Source organism: Macrobrachium nipponense, chromosome 10, assembly GCF_015104395.2.
Source record: "Macrobrachium nipponense isolate FS-2020 chromosome 10, ASM1510439v2, whole genome shotgun sequence".
Classification (NCBI taxonomy): Eukaryota; Metazoa; Arthropoda; class Malacostraca; order Decapoda; family Palaemonidae; genus Macrobrachium; species Macrobrachium nipponense.
The window spans coordinates 108,891,426-108,902,580 of NC_087204.1; positions in this window are offsets into that span (position 1 = coordinate 108,891,426).

The following is an 11,155-nucleotide window of genomic DNA, read 5'->3' on the forward strand; positions in this document are numbered from 1 at the left end:
TTAGTGTCTTACATCGTTTTCTTTGACATAAATATATAAAAACTTAACTGCCTTTTACATAAAAATGACGTGAAAATTTAAAACTATTTTCATTGGTGTGTCGTTTAAGAGAGAGAGAGAGAGAGAGAGAGAGAGAGAGAGAGAGAGAGAGAGAGAAAGAGGAGTAAAATTGCACTAGAGATGAACAAGCAATCAGATGGGCAAGGAGAATAACACTTAACTTCGGAAAACACAGAACCAATGAAAAAAATATAATTATCAAATAAAATAAACATGCCATTTCTCCCTCTAGTCATTTTTGTATCACAAAAATAACTTCATCTTAAAACACAAGGAAAAGATCGTAGACCGCAGTGAAAATAGAGAGAGAGAGAGAGAGAGAGAGAGAGAGAGAGAGAGAGAGAGAGAGAGAGAGCGAGCAACATCTTCGGAAAATCAAGCGAAATCTGGGTCAGCAGGCGAGCCTTTGGCTATGAAGAAAAATAATAAAGTTTTATTTTGTTACTATTTTCAGCTTAGAATTAAAGAGCACTTCATTTTCTCTCTCTTCTCTCTCTCTCGCTCTCCTTCTCTCTCCCTCCGATCGATCTCGTTCTCTCTCTCTCTCTCTCTCTCTCTAAATACAGATAGGCGTGGTGTTTAATTACCTCCGGCATAAAGACCGAGTATATATTCTTCGGATTCGAGGAGTCTAATCAGATATCCTTTGTCTGCCGAAACAGATACTAGAAGACGCCATGTGTTCTAAGGTGAGACAAGCAAATAAGACTTCTTCAGGAAATACGACGTTTTCTTCGTATTTCTAAGGAGGAATAATCAAAGTTAATTGAGCTTAACCTGATACGGACGTAATACGAGGTCTTAGCTCTGTCTGAGACGTTTCTGCATTACATTTCGGTGGTTGATTGAGATACATCTCATTACTACAAAATATCTTATTTACTATCGTTATATTTCATGTCTGGTCCATTTAGCGATTTCAGATGTTTTGTTTATCTCTTACTTTTGACGTTAACTGTTACCCTTTATACAGAATTCCACTCAATTTAGATTGTCGAAATGAAAAAAGGTTTTGTTTATAACATCAGACTCTGATAACTTAAGTAAATATATTTCAGTTGTAGGATCAGGTTAGGTCAACAAAGCCTATTACTTCTTTTGATTTCAATAAATGTCTTTTTACTACAGTAAATTCATTTCAGTTTATGTCAGAAAATGTCTTATATGACAAAAAACAAATCTAACATTTGAATCAGGCAGATTAAACAATTTTACTCTGAAAGAAGTAATAATATGAAGTCTTAAAAATTGAAAAAGAAACCCACAAAATCGCTGGTTAAATACTTAGAAGTAAACACGTTACACAGTGATTTTGTGGGTTTCTTTTTTCCAGTCTTCAGAAGAAAACTGAAAAGGAGTTTTATGGAATATGAAATATATAAAGAGAATAAAAAAAGAAAATTGGACCACTTTAATGCAAATGGGAAATATATTTGTAATCAGAAAAACAGCTATTCTTAGTCAACAGAGAGAGAGAGAGGAGGAGAGAGAGAGAGAGAGAGAGAGAGAGAGAGAGAGAGAGAGAGAGCGAAATCTGAATCCTTTGCACCGAATCTCTAATGAATTCATAACATCCTTTGTTCCCGCAGGTCCTACTAGTATCCTTCTGCCTTGTGGCTTTGCCATGGGACGCCCTGATGGTTCCGTTGCTCCAGCAGGTATATGGCTACGAAACCCCTAGACATCAGCCGAGCTACGAGGTATAATTTTTTTTTTTTTATTGTCTAGACTCTATACCTACAGTTAATCTGAACATTTTTGTCTAAAAGGAAAAATACAAATAGCTGTATTTTACTTCTTTTTAAATAACGATCCATTTCTTTAACAGACTAAGACCCTAATGTAAGAACAATTAATTTAGTGTGCTGATGGAGATGACAATTTTGAATTAATTTTTGTTTGACATACTTCACCTGCATATATGCTGATACACAATGCAGTCAAAATAATAAACTCTTATTTGGCGACAAGTGCATATCAAGGAGTATTCGTTATAAAAGAAATGAATAATTATTTCCAACAGGAGGGAAGGCCATTCGACTACTCCTACGTCGTCAAGGACGCCTACAAACCTCGACTTCGGCCACAAGTCCACCTCCGACGGGAAGGTGGTGACCGGTGACTACCACGTCCTCCTCCCCGACGGTCGCAATCAGACCGTCGTTTACACCGAAACCGACGGCTACAACGGCTACCTACCAGGCGCAGGTCGCTTACCATGGAGTAGCCAAGTACCCTGAACCAAGCCCACCCCTATGCCCCTGCCCCATCCTACGGCGGCCCCTAGGCCAGTTACAAAGGACCTGCCCCAGTCTATCGAACCCTAGCTGCAACTTACGAGGAACCCCAAGCTCTCTACAGCGCTCCCGAATACTGAAGTATATCGAATATCTAATTAATTCCTGTATTTTTTCATCGATTATGTAAAATAAAACTAGCAACTATTCTATTGCCTTTGTTTTTCATTTAGTTTTAGTGTTTATGAAATCATATAGAAGATGCATGTCTTTCTTCGCTGATTTTGGGCAACAATTACAATATAGTTCGTAACCAGCTTGATTACTATGAACCCATCTCTCATATTACATTCTGTGACTACAAATTACGACTTACAATTATATTTTCATTGTGCAAAAGCTCTTGAGTTTTCAATAAATTAAATCAGCGAGTCTTCTTTTCCATCTGAAGATCTCTTTGTGATAAAGGAGGAGGCCTTGGATTGACATTAACGGCGCTTAAAATCTTTAGCTGATCTCTATTTCCAATCATAGATCACTCAATACAAGGTCAGAAAATATCATGCAAAACTACAGAGCTAAAATTAGACTCATACTCTATATATCCAAAAATAAATTGCAAACCTTTCTCTTTCATTTCGGATTGGAACCTGGAAAATGATTTCATTATCTTGGCATATTTGCTTTCCGTAACACTATGCTACGAACTTTCGTCAAGGAAATTTACTCCTTTAAAACTTAGTTATTTAATTACATGTTTTCCCAGTGTTACGGCCTCTGAGAGAGAGGTCCGCTTCAGGTTCGATATGAAATAAAAAAAAAAAATTCAACACCCAAAGGTTGGGCAAACTTGGGGTGGGATACGAATATCAGAAAAGAAACCACTAACAAACAAAACAAAGGTTTATTTACAAGCTTACTAACAAAGATAAATGCAGAATGGTATCTCCTATTTACATAAAAAGGCAAATCTTACAATGCGTGAACTGGGGGAACAGTGAGGTAATTCAAATACTTGCTGGCCAGTTTTGCGACTCAAAACGATGGCTTCACAAACGGAGAACTGCGATTGCCGACGTCTTCTTGACTCCGTATTGCAGAAAATAATGTCTATTTTTGATACTTGAAGGGCAGGAACTCCCCAAAACCTCTAGCAGAACGTCTCTTCTCTGAAGTCTCGCTCAACGTCGTCGTCCACTCCTGAAGACGACTTGACCAGAATTCAAGCAACTCTCGAGCGACTTTTCCTCTGATCCTTCGTCCTGGTTCCTTCCTCTCTTATCTCTCTCCTGACGATCTCTGCTGCTGATCTCTCACTGATAATCTGATCTGTGGCTCTTACTGAGGATCTCTCTGTGTGACTAACTGATGATCTCTCATCTCTGTGATTAACTGATGCTTCTCTCTTTTTCCTACTTCGTCCGTCATATTTATATGGCATTCGGGGGGCGGGCCCTACGGCTAGCATCACAGACTCCTGAGGATTACGGGGAATGATTTAGAAGAATCTCGACGGAATATTGCATCTATTTCGCTGCGTTTCTCACGACACTTCGGCGCCTGTTGCGTTCCACACCACTCCTGCCGATTCTAGAACCATCATGAGAACAGGTGCCTCCAACACACGCGCGAAAACCTCCGTGCGGCAGAACTTCTCGAAGATGCGTTTCTTTCCTTTCTTTATCTTCCTTTGCTATAAAGCAATTACCTTGACACCCAGTTAATCTTTAAGGAATAATAAGTTTCTGCTACTGTCAGTTTCTGTTATATAAAAAGGGACATCCACATTTCTAGCTACATTATAAACACGTACAGCATTTCTGAAAATTTTCTATAATAAGCTATACAATATGTATATTAGATTCAACATAAAAATTTCGAAAATATTTTTTTTACTGTGATTTTTTCCACTGATATCAAGTCACTTCGTCAGCAATAAATGTTATTTTTGTAATCTTCATGCATTACATACAGAACCTCTGTTGCTAAAACACTAGGAAAATTCATTTTTACTCAATAGCACCTCAGCCTCTTCTATACCACATATAGCAGTAGAAATCAGTGATAATACTAATTCAATGGGAGATTCGCCATTCTTTAAAGGATATCTAATGTATACCGGTCTTTTAAGGTTGGTAGGTGACAAATAGCTCCGTCGTTTCAGCAACATTTGCTAAAATGATCTTTCTGTGGAACTTCTGAGATTTTATCTTTGCTTAAAAACTCTATCAACTAAGTAGGTAATTATCTTCTGGAGACAGGTCAGATCAAATTGTAGATTATACAATCGAGGTCATAATCCCTTCACCCATTAGTGTTCTCTGGTAATTCTTTCTGAAATGGAAATTGCGTCCATCTTTGGTATGAGAAGTGCCTAGTGAGCCCATTCTTCATTAAACTATACACGAACAACTTTGAATTTTAAACATATCATTAGTCCCAGTTCCTTGTTTGTTTTTTTATATTCTTGTAGGCTTATGTTATTTGTATCTGATGTTGTATTTTTCTTGATGTTGTATTTTTCTTAAAGGTCATGTACTTACAAGAACAGAAGAGATTACTGTCTACTCTGTATATTTTGTATTATGTCTCTTTGAGGACAAATTTGTACTAACAATTGCATAATTTGTCAATAAAATGACTAACTATAAAAAAATAAGAGTATTTAGTAATGACTTTTTATTCCTATGGCCAACTGCAAACTTCTCATTAAAACGGGGACTATTGTCTAAAAATTCTAAAAGTTTATGAAGTTTTCTTACAAAAAAGCCTGATATTGCACCTTATCAGCTTTCAATGATTTTTTTTAATATTTTCTAATTACGATCAGAGTCACAGTACATGGTGGATGTTACGCCAATTAAATCTCATTCTATCAAGCAATCACTCTCGTTTTCGATCTTATTTATCCTTTTTTTAGCCATTTAGTCCACCATTTTGTTTACCAAATTACAAAGCATTCCTCCAGACTGGTAATTTAGTTTTCTTTTCAGTAACATCTAAAAACGTAAGCTTTCACGGTAAAGATAAGTCTTTTAAGACTACGCACTCCACAGATCAAAGTTTCAGTCAGTCAAATATAAATGAAAGATTATATACAGATTTCTGAGTTGTGGAAAGTGACAGAATTTTCATGGAACATGACATTCAAGTGACGTCTGTCAAGAAATGCTTCATTCTTCACGTGGATGTAATTGCTTTAGTATTTTACGTCATTCTCTCTGACATAAATATATAAAACCTAACTGCATTTTACATAAAAATGACGTGAAACCATAAAACTATTTTCATTAGTGTGTGTATGAGAGAGAGAGAGAGAGAGAGAGAGAGAGAGAGAAGAGAGAGAGAAGAAAGTAAATACAACATAGAGATGAACTAGTAATCAGACAGGCAAAGAAGAATAACATACTTAACTTCGGAAAACACAGAACCAATGAAAAAATATAATTATCAAATAAAATAAACAGGCCAATTCTCCCTCTACTCATTTTTGTATCACAAAAATAACTTTACCTTAACACACAAGGAAAAGATCATAGGCCGCAGTGAAAATAAGAGAGAGAGAGAGAGAGGAATTGGAATTAAGGAGCACTTCATATTCTCTCTCTCAGTCTCTAAGTACAGATAGGCGTGGTGTTTAATACCTCCGGTATAAAGACCGAGTATATATTCTTCGTATTCGATGAGTCTCATCAGATATCCTTTGTCTGCCGAAAACAGATACAAGAAGACACCATGTGCTCTAAGGTGAGACAGCTATCTAGCGCTAAGATTAACCCCATATTAACCTGACACGCTAACTTTGCTACCTAAACACTTTAAATAAATATTTTAAAATCAACCTTTTAATAAATAAAAACTCTGAGGTTTTTTTAGCTTAAATTTTAACAATTATTCCAGATCAGTTTCATTCCCTATCTTATCACTTCCATGCATACATTTATGTTTGTGCATCTACTGAAATTCAGGTTTCTTTTGATCGTCGACATTTATTACCTTAAACAGATTTAGAAAATTCAGTTATATTATTCATATAAAAAAAAAATTTTGTCGTCATTATTGCCTTTGACGTTTGATTACTAGGCTAATTATATTTCAATATGAGGCTCAGGTTACAATAGAAAAACAAACTCCTTTTTACACATTACTAAGACAATTTTGAAAGATGTTAGAATATTAGGAACACGAAGGCAAATGCCTTAAAAAAAAGGAACGGACTGTACCAGAGTGAAATGTGATGGACATCAAATGGTCTGGTCACATAAACCTACAGCAATTCTGCATTAACAGAGAGAGAGAGAGAGAGAGAGAGAGAGAGATCCCTGGAAAAAAACATACAGAAAATCTCGAAGTTAGCAGACAAGCCTATAACCATTATAGAGAGAGAGAGGAGAGAGAGAGTAGAGAGAGAGAGAGAGAGAGAGAGGGTAGGAGTTGGAAAAGCATTTAGTTATAATTTTAATTTTCAACTAGCTTTAAAAGATAAACGTTTCCCTCTCTCTCTCTCTCTCTCTCCTCTCTCTCTCTCTCTCAGTTAAAATGCAGATAGGCGTGGCATTAATAGCCCTGACCATGGAAAACCTGTATATAAATTCACAGGATTCATCGGGTCTAGTCAACTATCGTTCGCCTCTAAACAAAGATACCACAAGACGCCATGTGCTCTAAGGTAAGAGAAGCAAATAAGACTTCTTCAGGGAATACGACTTTTGTTCGTATTTCCAGGTTCGTTCGCGTCCATAACCGTCCTTTTGTGCTTGGAGGAATCAAGTTAATCATGCTTAACCTGACACGGAGGAACGGAATACGCGGTCTTAGCTCTGTTAATTCTCTCAACAAGCGGCAAATCTGAGACGTTTCTGTATTACATTTCGGTGGTTGGTTGAGTTACATCTCATTCCCACAAAATATCTTATTTGCCGTCATTATCTTTTTATGTTTGTCAATTTAGTGATATCAAGTTTTTTTGTTTTTTTGTTTTTTTTTTTACTTTCATACAGAATTTCAAAATTCAAATAGATTGTCGAAATGAAAAAAGACATCTGATAACTTGAGTAAATATATTTCAGTTGCAGGATCAGGTTAGGTCAGCAAAGCCTATTACTTTTAAATTTCAATAATGTCTTTTACCATAGAAAATTCATTTCAGTTTATGTCAAAAATGCCTTATATGACAAGAAACCAAATGTACGTTTGAATAAAGCAGATTACACCATTCTTCACTGAAAGAAGTAATAACATGAAATATATAAAGAACATAATAGAAAAGAGACCATTATTTTGCAAATGGGAAATATATTTGGCATCAGAAAAAAATATTATTATTTAACAGAGAGAGAGAGAGAGAGAGAGAGGGAGAGAGAGAGAGAAAGAAAGAGAGGGAATCTGAATCCTTTGCACCGAATCTCTAATGAATTCCTAACATCCTCTATTCCCGCAGGTCCTACTCGTATCCTTCTGCCTTGTGGCTTGGCCATGGGACGCCCTGATAGTTCCCATGCTCCTGCAGGATACGGCTACGAACCCCGCCCTAGACATCCGCCGAGCTACGAGGTATAACGGTTCTTTTTTTATATAGTGTCTAGACTTCTAGACCTACATGAAATCTGAAATTTTTTGTGCTAAAAAGAAAAATACAAAATAATCGTCTTTAAACTTGCTTTTAAGTAACGATCTATTTCTTCTTTAACAGACTAAGACCCTAATGTAAGAACACATCTAATTTAGTGTTCTGATGGAGACGATAATTAAAATATTTTTTTGTCTGATATACTTCGCCTACACATATACATACAGATACACAGATGCAGTCACGATAACAAACTCATATTTGGCACAAGTGCATATCAAAGAGTAATCATCATAAAATGAAATAATCATTTCCAACAGGAGGGGAGGCCATTCGACTACTCCTACGTCGTCAAGGACGACTACCAAAACCTCGACTTCGGCCACAAGTCCACCTCCGACGGGAAGGTGGTGACGGCGACTACCACGTCCTCCTCCCGACGGTCGCAATCAGACCGTCGTTTACACCGCCGATCACAACGGCTACCGGGCTTCAGGTTGCTTACCACGGAGAAGCCAGGTACCCCGAAGCCAAGCCCTATGCCCCTGCTCCTTCCTACGGCGCCCATAAACCAACTTACAAAGGACCTGCCCCAGTCTATGGAACTCAAACTCCTACTTACTGAGAAACCCAAAGCTCTCTATGGCGCCTCCGATCATAGACAGCTGTCGAATATCTATTTATTTATGTATTTATCTGTTGTGTATGTAATAGATTTTCATGGTCTTCTTCTTTCATTTTATTGAATCACTTAAGTATGTCACATATCAAAAGTGACTGTGTTTACAGATATGATTGGGTCGCTTTGTAAAGATAGAGGCCTGGAATGACAGATACCTGGAGGTAAAAATCTACAACAGATCTCTATTTATATTCATAGGTTACTTAGGAAAAGGTCAGGAAATATCATACGAAACTACAAAGCTAAAATTAGCTTTTATCTTTTTCTTCTGCTTGGAATGAGGAAAATGATTTCATCATCTAGTTATATTTCCTTGCCGTAACATTACGTTACGATTATTCGTCATGGAAACAAACTTATTTCTATTGAATTATTCGATTACATATTTTCTGCTGAATTTCGAGAATAGTTAGTTATTATTTACAGCTTATGTAGCCAGATTTGAAAATTTTCTATAATAAGTTGCTAAATACATATCAATTTGAAAATAAAAGTTCCGAAAATATTTTAATGCAACTTGCAATGATATTAAGTCCCACCTTATCGCAATGACACTGCTATATATACTATATATATATATATATATATATAGATATATATTCTATATATATATATTATGGACATATAATAGATCTATATATATATAGATATTATATCTGTATATATATATATATATAGTATGTACATATATATATATATATATATATAGATATATATATATATATATATATATATATATATATACAGTATATATCTATGATATATATATAGATATATATATATATATATATATATAATATATATATATATATCTATATAATATATAGATATATATCTGTATATATATATATTATATATATAATATATAGATATATATATCTATTATATATATATAATATATTATATATAGTCATTTCACATTACCGTGATTCATATACATACATCGAGCTACAATGTCCTTTAATATCTAATTCACTCTACCTCGGAATTAATATATTTTCATATATGCTTAACCGAAGGGGAATTTTTTTCCCGCATAATAGATTTGCCTGGTCTCGGGCGCGAACCCAAGAAGACATTCAAGTCCAGGAACGTCAGTGAAGCTTTTACCTACCCCACCACCGCGAGAGGCATATAAGTTTATGTCGTCTCTCACCCTCAAATACCTTCCGCGCTCAGGTAATTCGTTGGTTTGGACACATCAATCCGCCTCGACTCCGGTAGAGTTGTAGTGCTTTTGACAACACGTAGCATTTATATAAGTCATTTCACATTACCGTGATTCATATACATACATCGAGCTACAATGTCCTTTAATATCTAATTCGCTCTACCTCGGAATTAATATATTTTCATATATGCTTAACCGAAGGGGAATTTTTTTCACGATAATAGATTTGCCTGGTCCTCGGGCGCGAACCCAAGAAGACATTCAAATCCAGGAACGTCAGTGAAGCTTTTATCTACCCCACCACCGCGAGAGGCATAAAGTTTATGTGGTCTCTGACCCTCAAATACCTTCCGCACTCAGGTAATTCGTTGGTTTGGAGACAACATCACCCACCTCGACTCTGGTAGCGTTGTAGTGCTTTGGACAACATGTAGCATTTATATAAGTCATTTCACATTACCGTGATTCATATACATATATCGAGCTACAATGTCCTTTAATATCTAATTCGCTCTACCTCGGAATTAATATATTTTCATATATGCTTAACCGAAGGGGAATTTTTTTTACGTAATAGATTTGCCTGGTCTCAGGCGCGAACCCAAGAAGACATTCAAATCCAGGAACTTCAGTGAAGCTTTTACCTACCCCACAACCACAAGAGGCATATAAGTTTATGTCGTCTCTCACCCTCAAATACCTTCCGCGCTCAGGTAATACATGGTTGGGAGACATCAACCCGCCTTGACTCCCGGTAGAGTTGTAGTGCTTTTGACAGCATGTAGCATTTATACAAGTCATTTCACATTACTGTGATTCATATATATACATCGAGCTACAACGTCCTTTAATATCTAATTTGCTCTACCTCGGAATTAATAGATTTTCATATATGCTTAACCGAAGGGGAATTTTTTTCACGATAATAGATTTGCTGGTCTCGGGCGTGAACCCAAAAGAAGACATTCAAATCCAGGAAACGTCAGTGAAGCTTTTACCTACCCCCCACCGCGAGAGGCATATAAGTTTTTGTCGTCTCTCACCCTTAAATACCTTCCGCGCACAGGTAATTCCGTTGGTTTGGAGACAACATCAAACCCACCTCGAATCCGGTAGCGTTGTAGTTTGTAGTGCTTTTGACAACACGTAGCATTTATATGTCATTTTCACATTACCGTGATTCATATACATACATCGAGCTACAATGTCCTTTAATAATTTAATTTGCTCTACCTCGGAATTAATATATTTTCATATATGCTTAACCGAAGGGGAATTCTTATCACGATAATAGATTTGCCTGGTCTCGGGCACGAATCCAAGAAGACATTCAAATCCAGGAACGTCAGTGAAGCTTTTACCTACCCAACCACCGCGAGAGGCCATATAAGTTTATGTTGTCTCTGACCCTCAAATACCTTCCACGCTCAGGTATT